The sequence below is a fragment of the Camelus ferus genome, chromosome 28, assembly GCF_009834535.1.
Source record: "Camelus ferus isolate YT-003-E chromosome 28, BCGSAC_Cfer_1.0, whole genome shotgun sequence".
Lineage (NCBI taxonomy): Eukaryota > Metazoa > Chordata > Mammalia > Artiodactyla > Camelidae > Camelus > Camelus ferus.
Genome location: NC_045723.1, coordinates 1,097,979 through 1,113,778, shown reverse-complemented (window position 1 = coordinate 1,113,778; position 15,800 = coordinate 1,097,979).

Here is a 15,800-nt window from a genome sequence, read left to right as displayed (position 1 = left end):
GGTCAGCGACCCCAGCTCAGGCTGAGCTCAGATTGGGACAACACCATCTGATTGTAGTCTTTCTCTTGCTTTTACACCTAAGAGCTCAAGGGAGTCCCACCTGGCAAATATACTCAAAGCAGACCTTCCTTCCTCCTGCCGCCTCCCAGCCCCCAGCTTAGTAACTATAAAGTGCATTTTCTTCCTCTTATGTATTCAGTTAATTTGTATTACTTTAATTAGTTTCAACCCCTGTGTAATGTGCAGATCTTAAGTGCACAATTAGATGATTTTGGACAAATGCACACAACAGTGTGATCACACTTCTGTCACGTTAGGGAACACTCGTACCCCCCCGGCCAAGTCACCTTGCGTTTCTCTCTGCAGTCACGTGCTCATCTCCTGCCATGAGAAGCAACATTTGTCACCATAGATTGGTTCTGTCTGTTCCGGAACTTAGTATAAATGGAATCGTACAGGCTGTACTCTTTTGTGCCTGCCTTCTTTTGTTCAGGATCGTGTTTTTGAGATTCATGCTTGTTGTTACGTGTATTAGAAGTTCTTTTTATTGCCAAGTTGTAGTCTTTCGTACGGATAGTCTATAATTTGTTTACCCCTTAGACGAATATCCCAGTTGTTCCTAGTTTGGGGCTATGATGAATAAGCTGTTATAAACACGCTGTGCAGGTCTTTTTTTGTGGACATACTTTAAAAAAATTTCTCTTGGTATAATACCTAAGAATGGAATGCTGTGTGGTAAGAGAGATATAGGTTTAATTTTTACAAGAAACTGCTAAAGAGCTTTCCAAAGTGGCTTCACCATTTTACACTTCCACTACTGACAAATGAAAGTTCTGGTGCCTCCACGTAACTCACCATAATCTTTCATTACTTTGTGTCATCAGACTTTTAAAATTATAGCCATTTATGGTTCAATTAAACCACCATGATATAATTTGCATTTCTCTGATTACTACTCTGAACAGTTTTTCATCTGCTTATTGACCATTTATATATCTTTGTAAAGTATCTGTTCAAATCTTTTGCTTTTTCTTAAAAAAAACTTCATTTTTTAAAAATCTTGAGTCATAGTGGGGCTGGCTAGAGCTCAGTGGTAGAGCATGGGCTTAGCATGCATGAGTGCTGGGTTCAATCTCCAGTCTCTCCATGAAAAAAATAAATAAATAAAATAAAAATAAATAAACCTAATTACCTTCCCCCACCAAGAAAAAAATCTTAAGTCATAAAATATTTTTAATAGATACTACATACAGTGCATCATCAGATATATGTGTTGGGAATATTTTGTCCAATTTGTGGTGCTCTGTTAGGAGACGTTTTTGATTTAGATGAAATTCAATTAAAAAATGTCTTTGCTTACTCCCCTGGTCATGATGGTGATCTTCCATGTTTTATTCTAGAAGTTTCATAGCATTTACATTTAGATCTGCAATCCGCTTTGAAATTTTGTATATGTTATGGGATAAGGACCAAGTTTCACTTGTTTTTCCTGGATGAATATCCAATTTTTAGCTCGCTTCATTGAAAAAAAGTCTTTCCCCATTGAGTTGCTTGCTTCTTTTGTTAAAAACCAGTTGACCATGTATATATCTGTCTACATCTGGACTGCATTCTGTTCCATTGATCTCTTTGTCGATTTGTATGTAGATATACCACTATGATGCTAGCTTTGTAGTTTTCAAATCAGGCAATATGCGTCTTCCAACTTTTCTTTCCAACAATCGTTTTGGCTATTCTAGGTCCTTTATATTTCCGTATAAATTATAGACTAATTTTATCTTATATTTTCTGGAAGAATGGTTCCTTGATTTCTACACTAAAACATCTGCAGGATTAGGGAGACTCAATGCCTCAATCATTTTGAGTCTTGCCACCCATGAGCATCCTGTTTCTCTCCATTTATTTAGGTCTACTCAGTCTCAGTAATGTTCGAAGATTTTAGTGTGTGGGTCTTGTGCACCTTTTGTTAAATTTACATTGAAGTATTTTTATTTCGTTTACTATTGTTAATGAAATTGTTTTTCTTAAATTTCATTTTTTAATTTTTTAATGTTAATATATAAAAATAGAGTTGTATATATTGTCCTTTTATCCTGCGACCTCACTAAATTCACTTATCCTGGTAGCTTTTCTGAAGATTCCTTTGTATTTTCTATGCACATAGTCATGCTGTCTGTCAAACAGAGACAGTTTAAACTTAAGTTCCTCCTTTTCAATTTGTATTTTTTTTTTCTTCTGGCTTTATTCTGTTAGCTCAGGGATCTCATTTACTACAAGGCTGAATAGAAATTCAGAGAGCAAGTTTTGTATTTTCTAACCTTGTTTCCAGTCTTAGGGGAAGCATTCAATCTTTTACCATAAAGTCTGATGTTAAGCAGGAGGTTTTCCACAAATGCCTTGTATCAGGCTAAGGAAATACCCTTTTATTCCTGGTCTGCTGAAAAGTTTTCTTTTTTGAATGGATGTTGAATATTTTCAAGTGCTTTTTCTGAGTTTATTTAATAAGTATAGGGTTTTTCTTTTATTCTGCTAATGTGGTGAATTACATTCTTGATTGTTGCTTAATTAACATTGAATTTCTATGATAAACCCCACTTGTTCCTGATGGATTATCATTTCGTATGTTGCTAAATTCTATTTGCTAATATTTCCTTAAGGATTTTTATTTCTATGTTCACAAGTAATATTTGTCTGATATTTTTCTTATATGTCCCATAATTGTCAGGCTTCAGTATTCACATAAGTTGAGTCAGGAAGTGTTTATGCCTTTATTTTCTGAAAAATTTTGTGTAATATTGGTATTATTGCATCCATCAGTGAAGTCAAATGGGCATGGAATTCTCTTTGAGGGAAAGTTTTTAGTTACAAGTTCAAGTTCTTTAGCAAATAAGGGAAAATTCAGATACTCTGTTTCTTCTTAAAGTTCTGTTTAAAATTTGTATCTTTCAAGGAATTTATTCATTTCATATAAGAAGTTAAATTTATAGGTATAAAATTTCCATAATATTCCTTTATTATTATTTCACTCTCTGTAAGGTTTGTAGTGATGACTCTTCTTATATTTATGATATTAACAATTTCCCTCTGTTTCTCTGCTTAGTATGACAATAGAGTTATCAATTTTATTAATAATTTTTGGAAAATCAATTTGTGATTTTATTTATTTCCTCTGTTTTTTCTCTAATTATTTTATTTTCTCATGTTTCTTATATTTTTCTCTCTACTTTCTTTCTGTTTAATTTGCTCTTTTCTGTCCTAACTCCTTGAGGTAGTATTTTATATTATTGGTCTTAAGTCTTTCTTCTTTTCACATATAATCACTTAATGCTATGTATTTCTCTCTAAGACCTCCTTTGGCTGCCATCCACAGATTTTAATATGTGGTGTTTTTATTGTCATTCATTTAAAATATTTCTAATTTCCCTGTGATTCCTTCTTTGGCTCATAGTATACTTAGAAGTGTGTAGCTTCATTTCTAAATATTTGAAGATTTCTAGATATTTATTGTTACTGATTACTAATTTAATTCTGTTTTGGTCAGAGAAGATGCTCCTTATGATTTTATTACTTTATCATCTATCTTGGCAAATGTTCCATGTGTGCCTGAAGTGAATGCGTACAGTGTTGGATATTGTGTTCTATAAATGCCAACTAAGTTGTTGATACCCTTTTGCCTGTTCTTTCTATTAATTGCTCAGAGAGTGTTAACATGGCTATGATCATGGATTTGTCTCTCTTTTCTTCAGAACGTATTTCGAAGCTCTCTTATTCAGAGCACATACATTGTCCTGTCTTCATGATGAACTGACCCTTTTATTATTGTGAAGTTCTGTTTAAATCTGTCCTCATCATCTCTGGTAATATGCCTTAAAGCCTGTCTCGACATATTAATATAGCTACTCAAGCTTATCGTTTGTGTTTGCATGATATATCTTTCCCTTTTGCTTTTAAATTCTCTGTGTCTTTATTTTTAAAGTGTGCATCTTGTAAACAGCATAGAGTTGAATCTTGCATTTTTATCCAGCCTGACAGACTCTACATTTTAATTGAAATGTTTAACCAGCTTTGCTATTTGCTTTGTATTTGTCCCGTCTGTTCTTTGGTCATTTGCTTTCTTTTATCCCCTTCTATTAAATTAATTGAAAACTTTTTAGTGCTCCAGTACAACTGCGCTATTGACTTTGGGCTTTGTAGTGATTGCTCTTGAGATTAAAATATATATTCTTTATTTATTATCTTTAGTTAATATTATACCACTTCATGTAAAAGGTAAAAATCCTACAGTAATATTCCATTTATTTCCATTCCATCCTTGTGCTTTTTTTTTTTTTACTACATTTTAATTCCAGGTATAGTATAGACCCCATAATGTATTCTTATTTTTGTTTTAAAGAGACAGTTATCTTTACAGAAATTAAGAAACAAAAAACAATTATTTTACCATTCCTTCTGTCTTTGTTGCTTCATGTAAATTTTGTGATCCCACCTGATTTCATTTACCTTCAGCCCAGATGAACCTCCTTTAATATTGATGAATTCTTTCAGCCTCTATTTAATTTGAAAATGTTATAGTTTTAATTTTTTAAAAGGATATATTTGGTTTTGGTTTTTGTTTTTGTTTTTGTTTTTTGGAGATCAAAAGAACTTTAATCAGAAATTGGTATTTGGGAAACTTGTTAAAATGTTTCAAAACACTCGGCCAGTTAAAAGTATAGATCACTGTGAAATAGTACTTACTCATTAACAAGAAAATATTTCAAAGGTAAAGGCACAACAGATCACTTAAGGAGTATAAGGAGCTTTACAATCTGTTACTGAAGGCCGATTAACATTTTAAGAAAACTTTGTCTTCTTAACAGAGAGAAAACCAAATCTAGTCTTGTACCGGGATATAGTTGATTCTTTAAAATAAAATTCTATTTTACTTTAGAATTCTAAGTTGATGGGTTTTCTCATCAGCATTTCAAAAATGACATTCCATTTGCAATTACCCTTACTGCTCTGTATCAATGTGTCTTTTATATCTGTCTAGTTAAAAATTTTTCTATCATTGGTGTTTAGAAATTTTACTTACCCCAAGATGCAGCCTTCTTTTTGTTACTCAGGGTTTGTTGAGCTTGTTGGACTTGAACTTGTTGGGTTGATATATTTCATCAAATTTGGAAAATTTTCCACCATTTTATTTTCAGTATTTTTTTGCTCTGATATCTCTTGCCTCTCTTTCCAAGACTACAGTTACACACATGTTAGAGAAGTGTGTCAGTTTCTCTTCTAAACCTCCCATTTATTTGCTTTATCATATCCACATTTTTCTTATATATATCTTTGAACAGATATGTTATAATTATTTTAAATTGCTTGTCTGCTAATCCCACTACCTAATCCATCTCTGTGTCTGTTTCTATTGACTGTTTTTTCTCCTAGTAGTAGGTCATATTTCTTGCTTCTTTATTTGTCTAGTGATTTTTGAGTGTATGTTGTACACTGTGAATGAAATACTATTGAAGGCCTGAATTACATTTTCTTCCTTTAAAGAAGGGTGAGTATTTTTGGCAGGCAGTTAATTTACTGACAGCACAGGTTGGTTTTAGGCTTTGGTATGACTGGCTAAGAGTAGGTAGGACAAGAAAGAGTAGTCCTTAATTTAAGACATAGCTTTTCTAGGGTCTTAACTGAATGCTTAGGGTGCTGAGTGAAGTTTCTCCCCTTTGGAAATGAGGACCTCCAACACTTCCCGGCACTGTGTCATCTCCAGAATCTCCATTCAGTTCCCAGCTCCCAGTAATTGTCTCTGCCAGGCCTTGTGGAGTCTCCCCTGTGCCTGTGTAGGTTGGTGTTTGTCCATCAACTCAAGAGGTCCATTATGCAGCTTTCTGGGACTGTTTCTTCCTGCATAGCTTCCCCTTCTTTGGTATTCTGTCTCTCAAATTCCAGCTGCCTTATCAGCAACAATGAGAACACTAACCTCTATTTCAGTGCCACTTCCACACCATGATTTAGGAAGTGTCCTCGGGCAGAAAGCCACATAGCTGTGAAGTCATTCCATGTGTCTTCTCACAGGGACACTGCCCTGCACTGTCTGCTGTGGCTGAAAACAGTCATTTCAAAATGTTTTCCAATTTTGCAGTTGCTTATAGTGAGAAGGTACATTCCATACCCAGTAGTGCATCATGGCCTGAACTTGAAGCCTCTGCTGGTCCCCATTTTACAGATGGAAGTGCAGAGGCTTATGAACTCCATATGTTTTTGCTTAGTGAGGTCACTCAGGCTACAAATGTCAGAGTCCTGACCAGAGCCCTGATTTCTACATCTGCTTTCAAATCTCTCTGTACCACATCTCACCCGAGGTCAGAACTTGGCAGATCAGGCAGGGGGAGCCTCCGGTCCTTGTCCCTGGTGTGTCCTGTACTTGTGCTTCAAGCTTTTGGAGACTTTGGGTGGCAAAGTGTACCAGGTGGGGTTTGGGTCTGTCAGGCCTGGGTTGAAGTCAGAACCTTCACTTACTGAGTAATTCACTTTAAGCAAGTTTCTTCACCTACCTTCATTTCCTTATCTGTAAAAAGCAGATAAAACACTCACCTTGCAAGGGAGATATGATAATCAGATATTCATTGCTCAGCACTGTGCCTGGCAGAGAGACATGCTCCAGAAAAATGAGCCAACCCCTCTCAAACTCTGTGACCTGGGGGTTGGTCACTAACAAACGCTGCTCCCTCAGTTCCCATGCACGTGGCAAGCCCGAGTCGTTTTGTTTATTCAAGCGTTTTTGAGGCAATAGCACTTGGCGAGTCCCAAGTGTTATTAATATCTTTGAATCACTCTGTAGTTCTATAAATACCTTTCCTAGCTGTTATTTTTTCCCCTTATCTCGCTGAAATGTAAGTCAGCAAGGAAGTTATGAATGACCAGCTCCCTTATTCTCTGCTCCGTAATTAAGGAAGTGCTAGGTAAGAGCCCTCGCTGAGGAAGGAGGGGTGGGTTAGTGCAGCAGGCAGTGTGAAGGCAGGAGCCTGCCCGCCACCCAGGTGCCTCCTGGAGAGTCATGGAAGCAGCTGGACCCAGAGGAGCAGAGCTGGGTACGCAAAGGCTGACGGAATAACCAATCTCAGTCCGTGAAGATTCTCCTCGTTGGGTGTTAGTCTTTCCTGTTTCCCAGCCTGGCAAGCACTTTGTTTTAGGCCTTAGTGTTTCATCAGCCTCTCTTTTCGCTTACCCAGGCCTACCAGAATCCGCCAGCCAACATTTCAGTTGTACCCCAGTTTCTTTATTTTAAGTTGGAGAAGGAATAGCTTCAGCACAATTTGATCCTTTACAGCAATCCAACTTCTTAAGACCAAGGACAGGAAATCTTGTAAAACTACTCCATCTCTAATCCCATGGATTTTTCAAAGACCTTACAACAGTGAAAAGTGCTGTTAGGAAAAAACGTAATTTCTGGAAAAAAAAGGAAACCTAGTGCATTTGTTTTCTTTGACCAACAAGATGACTTCTCTCTTAATTACTCCCAGTTCTTAGAAAGAGATAACTGTAGTCAGTCACCAAAAGAAAGTGTAGAAAGAAGCTGTGAAGGATCCTTCTTTGAGGGAGGTCTGTGAACACCAGGGGCTTTGGAATTAACCAGACACGAGTTCAGATTCAACTCTGCCCTCTTCACATCCTTCTCACATGGTTCTAGCAGAGACATGGGGGTCCCAGAGATCCTATGGTAGAGCCAAGGCTGGACCCTGTTGAGCTGTTCAGTCCCAGCTCCTGACCACGTGACTACACTGAGCATTTATAAGCTAGTAAGAAACCTGTCTGTAAAATCTGAGCCACATGGGCCCTTCTCTTGCCTCATCAGCAAAGCAAGTCCAAGGAGACAGGACAGCAGAGGTGCCAGCTCCAGAATGCCACTAAACATGGCCCTTGTAGAGGAGTTACTTGGTTTCTCTCAGTCCTTGACATTAGCAAGGACCCCTTACATGGGAACAGGGTTATGTTCCAACTGGCAAGAAACTGTCTGAATAGGAAAATAATGCAAAAGGCGTGAGCTGGGAACTTCCAAAATGGCAGAGTGAGGAGCTCAGTGGGACTTCTTCCCAACAAAACTGCATTTAACTGGAGAAAACTGGAAAACAACAATTATCCAAAACCCTCTGAAAACTGCCATAAAGGTATATAGAAAATGAAAAGATATTAGTTCAAGAAATCCAGGAATATCCACACCAGTGGTTCCTCCAACATCCAGCCTTATGCCTTGGGACCTTCAATCCCCAGGGTCAGATCCTGCATCACCACTCCCACAAGTATGGTCACCTAGACCTTCTCCCCTCAGGGAGCCACTGCTCTTGTTGCATTCCCTCTCTTGCTTAGCGTTCTTCCTCCCAGCCCCACCAAACCTGTCCATCTCACCACCTTCATCCCTCTTCAACACTGTTAAACCACCATCTTAGGAGAGGAAACTCTGAGAGGCTGAGATCTACTGCACACATCTGGGTCCTCCTTCCCTGAGCAGACATTACTTCTCATCCACCGCTCTAGCCTAATGCCCACTTGGCCCCCGACCTCAGTCTTGGCCACTGCTCACCCTTGAATAAGACCGCAGATCCCACCTTTTTGGCATGGCCATGGTGGTTCTCTCTGTAGAGTTTTTGCATATACCCTCAGGCTCTGTCCTTCCCTGCATCCCACGCATTAACCAGCCCTCCTGCTTGGCCCCAGTTCAGCCCTGTCAGTCTGCACAGCTGGCCTCTCTGCAGGGTGGGATCAGGCAAAATCTACTCTTCTGTGTCCCATAGATCCCAATCCCTCACCCCCCAATCTAATCAGCTCCCTCAGTGGGTTCTCGTCACCCCCCACATCATCTTTCCTTGTCTTGTTTTCCCATTCCTTCCAGCTACTGCTCCAGTCTCTGACATTTCCCTCCCTCACGGGAGTATCCTCCCTTCTTACTTAACTCGGGGGAAGCATGTAGCGACCTCATAATACACATTCGTGAGAGTGGGACTGCGTGTGTGTCCGGGTGGCAGAGACCTCTGAGCAGGTGGAAGCACTGATGTGGAAGGAAGAAGCAGCCCTGCGATGCTCATTTCTGGCAGGAGCCTCCATTCCCAGGCCGGCTTCCCCAGTCCTGCTGCAGGAGCAGGAACACAGGAGCCTGGTGCTCAAACTCAGCCTGAGACCTTGAAACCCTCATGAGAAGAATAGAGACGATGGAACCTGGTGAGCAGGTGAGAAGTAGGCTCAGCGGCCAGCAACGTGGCATCTCACGGACCACGATTTCTCAGGATGTGACAGATGGACTCCTGCTTTTGGCTCCTTGGGGAAAATGTGCGTGGGTTCCTCTGTTAGCCCTGCTCACTACAGGCTTCAACATTGTTTTCAGGTCAAGTGAGGTACGGGTCTGGGGAGAGGGCCATTCTCTTTCCTTGTGTGGAGACCCCAAGTCCTCCTGGAGCCCGGTGACAGGAGGCTCTGGGAGCATCTGGGAGCATTATTGTCATCCCTGGTGCTGCTGTTCCCACGCAGGGCACCGGAAGCCTGGCAGAGGCAGGTGCATTTCGTGACAGTGTCACCGATACTGCTTTCTAACCACAGATGAGCCACAACACAGATCAGCCAACGTGAGACCAAAATTCTGACTGTAACTTTAATGGGAAAAAATTTTACCTTAGTTAAAAGCTTTCAAACTCTTCTGTTCTCTAGGTAATTATCTGTTGTATTACTACTAACTATTGTCCCGATCATAAAGCTGATGCACTGATGGGTGATATGTCGTCTCTGTTTCCTGCCAGCCCCGTCACACTGCCCTCTTCCCTTCCTCCACGTACATCAGCAGCTTGGCCATCCGAACCCTTCTGGCATTGTTGCTTCTGTTTCTGGCTGGCACCCCGGGGGTCACCCACTTATTCCATTTTGAGTTTACCGTCCAGGGTGTCAGTTACAGACAGGTTACAGGTGAGCCTTCAGCACGGGTGACATTTCTGTTCTGTATCCTCATGACAAAAGGCATAATGTGAATTTTGCTGTAGTTTTCTTGCTGATGCCAGGGCGGAAAAGAGGATAGAAGTATATCCGTGTTACCAGTCACAGTGCCTCCGGCAAGAACCACTGTAACACCAAAGGCAATTCATTTTCTCACCCTACTTGTGGGCGCAGGATTTGTTTATTCGTGGAGAGACAAGCACACAGTAGAATATAAAAAGTGAATGCCTGTGAGTCTGCAAAAGGATTTTAAAATGGTGATTGCATTCCTATTAAAGTTCAGTCTGGATGTCACAGCAGGAAGGCAGAATCACAGAATTAAATGATGTAGTTTAGAAATAATAGCGCTGCCATGGGATGAAAGGAGGATGGACCCGGAGGGAGCAAAAGGAGGGGAGAGAAAGATGCTGGTGTGTGTGTTGGGGGGATAGGTTAGCGGAGAGACGGCGAGACCTACGGTCACCAAGCCAAGCCTAACCCCTCTGTGTGAGCCAGTTCCTGAAAGCCTTACCTTTTCTTTCAGAAAGTAAACCTAATGACTCTGAGGAGAGAACTGAGAATTGGGGCAGAGAGGGATTCTCTAAATCTGCAGCCGCCTCAAGGTTCTCACTGGATTTCCTAGTGACTCTCTTTCCTTTTCTGTGAAATACAGTTTGTGATGAAGAAAAAATTTTAATTGAAGTTAATTAGTCAGTTTACAATGTTGTGTTAATTTCTGGTGTACAGCATAGTGATTCAGTTATGTTTGTATATATATTCTTTTTCTTCATATGTTATTACAGGATGCTGAATATAGTTTCCTGTGCTGTACAGTAGGACCTTGTTGTTTATCTACTTTATATACAGTAGTCAGTATCTGTAAATCTCAAACTCCCAATTTATTCTTCCCTAACCCCTTTCCCCTCTGGTAACCATAAGTTTGTTTCCTATGTCTGCCTGTTTTGTAAATAATTCAGTTGTGTCTTTTTTTTTTTTAGATTCCATGTATAAGTGATATCATATGGTATTTGTCTTTCTTTATCTGACTTACTTCACTTAGTATGTTGGTCTCCAGGACCACCCATGTTACTACAAATGGCATTATTTATTCTTTTTTATGGCTGAGTAGTATTCCATCATATAAATATACCACAACGTCTATATCCAGTCATCTGTTCATGGACATTTAGGTTGTTTCCATGTCTTGGCTGTTGTAAATAGTGCTGCTACAAACATTGGAGTGTGTATCTTTTCAAATTAGAATTTTCTCCAGATACATGCCCAGGAGTGGGATTGCTGGGTCATAGGGTAAGTCTATTTTCAGTTGAAAAAAAAATTTTGAAATCCTCTGTACCACCTTTGCATAGGTGGTTCATCTGAGTGGGTGCAGAGGTGCCTCCACCACCTTCACTCAAAGGGGAGGGGAGGCTCATGCTGTCAGAATGAAATCAGAATAAGAGGGGTCATTCAGTCCTGTGGAGAAGTCAGACGAGGGCCATCCTACTATTTCCTGTGTTTTACTAGGTATGACGCAGGCTCTTTTTGATACTAATTGTGACCTTCCATTTGATGTAAACAGAGATCCAAGTATAGCATCTTAATGCTAAGAAACCGTTTCCACCAACCCTTAATTCAGGTGCGTGCTGAGCCTTGACAGTAGGTACTTTCTCCCACTGGTGTCACTGCACACAAATAGCCTTTATAAGTTGCACGCAGTTCGCGCTCCCCCAGCACCCCTCCCCTAGCCCCTGGAAGAGACTGGCCAACCTTCGCTGAACCAGCGTGTCTTGCCTTTCTCCATACACTCCCTCCTCTCCAAAGGGCGTTCCCAAGAGCATCTTTGTTTAGCCCAAACCCTTGCCATGTCTGAAGGAGAGAAAAAAGAGAAGTCCTCTTTGCTGTGATCCAGCATAAGATGAGGAAGGGGAAAGGATTCTGTTTCAGTTCAGGTCTGTTTGGATAAACCGCTGCTCTGAACACGGCCACAGCTAACAGCATGTGGGATTCAGCCTTCAAGCTGAACTCTGGGGTCCACGGTTATAATTTGGCACCCAATTCCAACGTGTGTGGTTTTTCCACGTTACACCAAGTAATTCTCTGACACCAGCTGGGTATCCTACAGTTCCACTCAGTTCTGACACTTACCTAGAAACAGTGTCAGATCCTACTGGTTGAGAGCTCAATCCTACAAGACCACCTCCCACCCCTTCAGAGGCCAGCTGCAAATCCAGGTTATCACCTGGGCTTCCGACTATAGATTGGAGGTTCCGACAACCCTGTCCTCGGGTTCGGTTAATTTGCTAGACTGCTCCCAGAACTCAGAGAAACAATTTACTTATGAGGTTACTGGTGTGTTACAAAGGATGTGACCTCCGTCTGGAAGAGCCAGAGGGAAGAGTGTATGCATAGGACAGGGGAAAGGGATGAGGCTGGAGATTCCGTGCCCCTCTCCCAAATCTCCATGTGTTCACCAACTTGGAAGCTCTCTGCACCCCATCCTTTCGGGTTTTTATGGAGGCTTCCTTATGTAGGCTTGATTGATTAAATCATAGGCCAGTGGTGGCCAGACTTCAGCCCTCTCTCCCCTCTCCAGGGGCAGGGGGTTGGGACTGAAAGCACCAACCCTTTGATCACATGGTTGGTTCCACTGGCAACCACCTTCTCTCCCTCTGTGCTTCCCAAAGTCGCCTGATTAACATTACCGAAGACACTTTTCTCACCTTCAGCACTTGGGAAATTCCCAGGGTTTTAGGGGCTCTGTACCAGGAAGGGGACAAAGACCAAATCTACATTTACTATAAATGACAGGTCACAGTGGTCTTGTTCCCGCCTCTCAGCCTTATCCAGTCCAACGCTCAGCACCTTCCCCCTCCCAGCAACCCAGACCCCCCCCCCACCTTCATGAACCCCCAAATCGCATTTCTAGGGCACTGGCTTTAAGGGGAGGTTTCTCAAAATGGGATCCTGGGACTACCCACACCCAATCCCTGGAGATACTTGGTTTGAAAAAAACGAAAGACAGAGACAGACCCTCAGTGGAGCTGGGGCCCAGAATCTTCATTCCAAGCAGCCCCCAGGCATTCAGAGTTTCAGAATCTCCGTGGTGGGTGGACCCCTGATGTTTCTTTTCTCCCCTCCCTTGTTAAGTAGCAGAAATCAGACAGCTGGGCCCCGAGCCGGACACCCAGAGGAGAACAGAAATGCTTCCTTGTCTCCCCAGCGAGCATCGGGTGTTGGGAGGCCTGGGCTGAAAGGCCGGAAGAAGGAATGGTTCTTCTCCGAGGCGTGGCATTGTAGAAAACCCTGCCTCAGCACCCTGAATTTTGAGGCCTGAAAACAGTTATTATTTTCGCCCTTGTTACCTTCCTTCCCTATTTAAAATGTAATCATTGTCAGAAGGAAGCTGCAGCTCTGCATACCCCTGCCACAGCCTCACACAATAGACGCTAAAAATAGGGCCCTGCCTCCCGGCTCCGCGGAATTCTCCCAATGAAATATATACGCGCGCACATTACTGGAGGTCTGTCCTGTGTCCGTCTCCTGACATCCGTCTTGCCTTTTATTCCCCCCAAATAGTCACTGCTTCTTTTCCGAACGACCTCCTTTTCCTGACGTGCGCTGGTCAGTGGGCAGCGGGGGCCTGGCCTGGGCTCCTCGGCCACTCTTCCTGGGTTTTCTCACTTGATTCCAGTTAGCTGGGGACAGAGCCCGTCCATCTGGAACTTTCTTGGCAAATGTCAGCCTTGCCGGCAGCTGCACCAACACCATCCCGTCCGCCCACCCTCACACCAGCCAGCGAGGTGAGGGCACTTGGAGACCAACTTGAACCTGGGCCTGGCTGGCGGCTGCAGGGGTCGGAGAGCTGGCCAGGCGCTGAGAGGGGGACATTAGGGAGGAGGCCACACGGGGACCCCAGGGAACTCCAGGAGAGGCGGATTACTAACTGGGAGCCCCCAGATGAGCTCCAGGTCTGGAGAGCCAGAGTTTTGCTCAGGCAGACACATCGCGGTCTCGCCGTTCTGGGAAATTCTAACACCCGAAATAGCACGACTTCTTTTAAATTCCTCCTGGCATCTGCCCACAGCCCCCACACCCAGGAAATGGGGGGGGGGGCTGCTTGGACCCCCTGCAGTGAGCTAGCCCCACTTCACTCCCTCGGGGAGAGCGTATACGCGGGACAAGAAGGCGGTGCCGCCGGAGGCGGGGCTTTCACTGAGCCGGTTCGTTCTCTTCGCCTTTCCCATCTGTGCTGGGGCCCTGCCGTGGCTGCCACGTGTGCCTTCGGTCACAGGCCCACGGGGGGCTCTCCGGCCTCCACCGATGCGAAGCCCTGACCCCACCAGCATCCAGCTCCCCCACCTGGCCTCTAGAAGCCGACTTGTCCCATCCCGCTCCAGGGCCAGGGGCCCCAACACTTCTGGGGCCTCCCCTGGGTCTGGACCTGGTTTGCTTCCCTCTGCAGCACTGCCCTGAGCGCCTCGCTCTGTGAAATGGGCTGAGCAGGCCGGGCCGACTCCACTGTGGTGTCTTAGTCTCCCAAGAAGCCCAGGTCAGTCATGTTAGCCCGGGTTAGTGCCCGTCATCCTCACCACCTTCCCTGGGCACCCCTGGGTGTGCTGTCTCCTGGGCAACAGGGCTGGGTTCCAGAAAAGAGGTGGGAGATGAATCTTCTAAAGCTGACCTGGTGCTCAAAGCAGATAATTGACTCAGTAGGTGAACTTTTGACTTCATCTCTTCACCTGTGGCTCAGCTGGGACTCTGCAGTGACTTCCCCGAGACCCGCACAGTCACTCAGTCCCAGATTCTGTCGGTCCCCTGCTACTGTGTGAGAAACCACTCAGGTCTGTGGGCAGAAAATAACCATTTTATTGTTTCTCATGATCCAGTGGGTTGACTGGGCCTCTGCTGCAAGTTTCTTTTGCTCGTCCTGCGTGGGGTCTCCGGTGGGCCTGCAGTCAGATGGCAGAGCCGTCCAGCGTGGCTCTGCTCTGGTGCTTTGCTGGGGCTGACCAGAAGGCTGGGCCTGCTCATTGAATGGTCACAGAGTCTCTCCATCTGGCTGGCTTAAGCGTTTTACAGCATGGCAGCGGGTTCCAAGAGCAAGCCTTCCCAGGGGGAGGGTATAGCTCAGTGGTAGAGCGTGTGCTTAGCATGCACAAGGTCCTGGGTTCAAGCCCCAGTACCTCCATTAACAAATAAATACATAAACCTAATTACCCACCCCCCTGAAGAATAAAAATAAAAAAGCCAAAAGAAAAAAAAGAGCAAGACTTCCAAGAGAATAAGCCCTACTTTGCAAACCTCTGCTTTCATCCCTCTTGCTGCTGGCCCTTCACTCAAAGCAAGTCACATGGCCAAGTCCAGAGACACCATGGACAGTTCTGGGGGGCAAGCATCCTTTGGAGCCACAAATGTAACCGTCCATCTCTCCATCTCTCCAGTCATTCCGCTGATGCCACCCACTCCAGGTTGACAGCGTCCGACACGTTAAACACCATCAGCAAATCTTGGGGCACCTTCACCTCCACCTGCTGCCCTCCACACCCCACCACACCCCAGGCAGCACGTCACTGCATCTGTAAATACGTCAGTGAATCTTAAAATAATTATGCCGAGTGAAACGAGCCAGACAAAAAGAATATATACTTTATGAGTCTGTTTACTTAAGATTCTAGAATGTGCAAGCAAATCTATACTGATAGAAATTAGATCTGTGACTGGGGACAGGGGTGGGGGTGGTGGAGAGGGGCTGATTATACAAGAACATCAGAAACTTCAGGGGTGATGGATACGCTCACTACCTTGACTGCGGCGATGGTTTCACAGCTGGCTACTTACGTCACGCCTCGTCATGTTGC